This window comes from Hyalella azteca, unplaced genomic scaffold, assembly GCF_000764305.2.
Source record: "Hyalella azteca isolate HAZT.00-mixed unplaced genomic scaffold, Hazt_2.0.2 contig6211, whole genome shotgun sequence".
NCBI lineage: Eukaryota > Metazoa > Arthropoda > Malacostraca > Amphipoda > Hyalellidae > Hyalella > Hyalella azteca.
In genome coordinates this window covers 7,333-11,095 of record NW_025936378.1, presented here as the reverse complement: position 1 = coordinate 11,095, position 3,763 = coordinate 7,333, and positions in this window count along the sequence as shown.

Here is a 3,763-nt window from a genome sequence, read left to right as displayed (position 1 = left end):
TTGTCAACCAGCATTTTACATGCATTTTGAGGGCCAACAAAATCGCGTTCAGTTAATTCTTGCACTACAGCAAATTTATTTGAGAAACTTTGAGAAACAAACTTGGGAACTTTCCCCTTCAGATGCACCCCCTCTCGCCCCTCTACCCGACCAACTAACTGCACAGAAATTTTTTCAAATAAGTAAGTTTCTGTGGCGCACCTTGTATGATCGTTGTAGCCTACTGTATGGGATCAGAGCTGTAGATCGGCTTTTGTTCGACGCGTTGCAAAGCCGTCTGGAGATGTTGTGTTAAGAAAAATATTCTGACGGAAATTTGGTTTCCTTAAAGTAGGAATTTTCTTATCAACAAAGCAAGCTGGAAAACTAAAATGCTTGTTGATCTTTATTGTACGGTAGGAACATAGGATACATTATGCTATTTCATCTTTTATTGTGGAACCTTGACTGCACACGAGGTTATAGTCATTGAAAGGTTAGTCAGCCCTTTACCTCACCTATACTCGATTCTAGCTGCAAAATATATCACAGTAAATTCTGCTCAAGATTTTGCATTTAATTTTCCTACTATATTAACAATTTCGAGACTTGTGTGATAAGTTTTCGAAATTGTCAATCTTCATATTGTTGAGCTCGATCTTGTTTATGAGATTCAATAAATTGGGTAGAAAATACCAACGATTTATCGCAACTGTCGTACATTGAAAGTGAACGAACGTTAAATGCGCTACTGGATTCTAAGAAACAAGCAATCCTTTCAAGTAGCCAATAATACTTATAACCGCTCTTTATGTGGTTATAATACTTATAACCGCATTACAACTCGTGTATACAATTGGTGGAACAACACTTATAACCGCTCATATTACTACTCATGTCTATTATAGGTGAAACTACACTTATAACCGCTCATATTTCAACTCATGTCTATTATAGGTGGAACTACACTTATTACCGCTCATATTTCAACTCATGTCTATTATAGGTGGAACTACACTTATAATCGCTCATATTTCAACTCATGTCTATTGTAGGTGGAACTACACTTATAACCGCTCATATTACAACTCATGTCTATTATAGGTGGAACAATACTTATAAATGCACATATTGCAACTCATGTTTATAATAAGGAATTTAAAAGTAAATAATACGCCAAGCAAATTCAGAATATCGATATTGAAAACGTTTCGACATCTCATTCGACATTGTATTCGTCAGTTCGACAATCAAAAAATGAATACAATCCTTTTATAAGTCAAAATTGTGGTCAGACACGAAAAGAATAAAACCACAACCAGTGAATAATAGGTATATTAATGATAGCTTTCTGATCTTCAAGCATCCTCTCATGCAGACCTTTTCTTTGATTATCTAAAACTCAAACATTCTTCAATAAAATTCACTATGGAATTAGAATCCAACAATTGCTTTTCGTCTGTCGATTGTAAAGTTACTAAATCTGGCGAAATCTTTCAGATTTACGTATATCGAAAACTGACAATTACCGGCTTGGGTGAATGAGCTTCTTCAGCTTCTGCTCATTTCTTCGCAAATTGAATAGTCTTCAAACTTTGATATACCGCGGCTATAGGGTTTGTTATACCTACCATGATATGCATTTGGAATTAGAATTTATTCGTAATATATTTCAGCTGAATGCTTTTCCATTGTGCCTTGTGTTTAGCAAAAGCAAACGCTTCTTATCCAACAAAATTTCTGAAAATGTGAGTGAATGCGATAGTAAGGAAATTATTTATTGCGCATTACCCTATTTTTTGTATTGAGTCTGAAACTATGTCCAGTGAACTTAAGAATTTGTTTATAAAATATTTCCCGAATATAAATTTGCACGTTATGCTTGTAAATAATTTCAAAACTGGTTCATTCTTCATGTATAAGGACGTAATTCCTACCCGGATGAGATCAAACATGGTTTATAAGTATAGTTATACGCGCTGCGCATCTGCGTACGTTGGAATGACGTCGCGTAACTTCTACATCCGGGTTTCTGAACACCGCGGCAGGAGCTACAGTTCTAACTTGCCTCTTTCCAAGCCTCCTCATTCTTCCATGCGCCTCCATGCTGAACAGTGCGACGTGGCTGTATCTGAGAGTGATTTCATGATACTCGGTTCCACTTCTGGCTGCTCGTTTTAAGAATATTGGAGTCTCTACATACCTTCAAAAGAAAACCGTGTCTCAATAATGCGTTCAGTTCCTGACCTTTTGAACTATATATAGTGAAGCACTAGGCTTTTTTGTTTTAGTGTTTTCCTGAGGTGTTAATATCCTTTCGTGTCTCCTATGACTCTGTATTTCGCGAGTCTTTGTTTTCGATATAAGGTTGTTTTGTGTTTTATGTCTTTTTAAGGTTTCAATGTCTGACTTGAAATTTTGAATTATAATATGATTGTATTAATTTTTTAGATTGTCGAACTGATGATGGACCTGGACTCCGAAACGTTTTCAATATCGATATGGTGAATTTGCTTGGCGTTTTCTTTGCTTTTAAATTCCTTTTAACTATTAAATTATTTTCGTCCGCTTAGTTTTGAAATTTGATCATGATTTTTTTCGTTCCCTTGTTTTTGAAATTTGATCCTATTACAATGGTGTGAGAAAAACAGGAATAGTAACTTATGGTGATATGGGCTTCATTTTTGGTAATTTCGGTTGTTGCGTGAACTGGTTTCTCAATTACAATTTACTTTAATTCTCGAATACTTTAATTTACTTTCGGGTGGTATTGTAATAGCATTGGGGTTTTGGGACTGATTCATTTTACTAATATATTATTATACTTATTATAAGTTTGTCGTACAAAACATTCTAATCTACGGTTTTGATCCAGAAACTGAGCTTTAATTTTCTGTGAGAGAATCATCGTACTTCTATATTAAAATTACGTATCATATAAATAAATCTGTAACATAAGTTATGACAAAAGAGCAGTTTTCAAATAAATTTTGTTTTGAGTAATAAAAGTACATTGATAATCGAACTAATCTCCCATATTTCTCCGACTGACCTGCGAACTGAAGGCCACTCGTATCCATGATACCAGAGTGTGGAGTTGACCGTCGTCAGGGGCGCGTCAATTGGACGTCGACGCCCTGGCATGCCGGGCAAATATTGCAGTTCAAGTCTGATTGGACTTTGAATATTTTAATATAAAGTTAATATTTCATCGCTGGTGCTGGAGAAATATTGCAGCTTGGGGCTGAACGAAGTAGCCGAACGTATAAAGTAAGAGGTCTCATGACTCTATTCGCCAAACATTTTTGACTGTCATATTGAGTATGAAATTATGTGTGAAAGTCTTCAACATACGACAAGTGTATCAAATTATTTATTTTGATTCGTCTGTTCACAAACGAGCCTCAAAAAGTATGTCGATTCGAGAAGAATATTTCAACGTTGTAATCTCGCAATAAAAGCAGAACTGTGCAAATAAAGTCAAATTATTGTAGTCAACCCGGATATCAAATGCATCGAAGAATTTTTTGAACGAGTTTCTGCAAGAATATAAGAATTTTGTGAATGCAAGGTTCGAAGCACCGAATGCAAGAGCTGGGTTATGCATGCTTGCCAGCCGTATTCATAAATATGTCTATTTATGACTCAAGAGCAGTAAACATCACTACATTCACCTGCATGATTATTACGTGAGTATTAATCGCGTAATATTAACGTGTTATGGGGCAAAAAATACTGATACGTATGAATGCGTGTCGTGTCACATTCGTCTCCGTTGACTGTA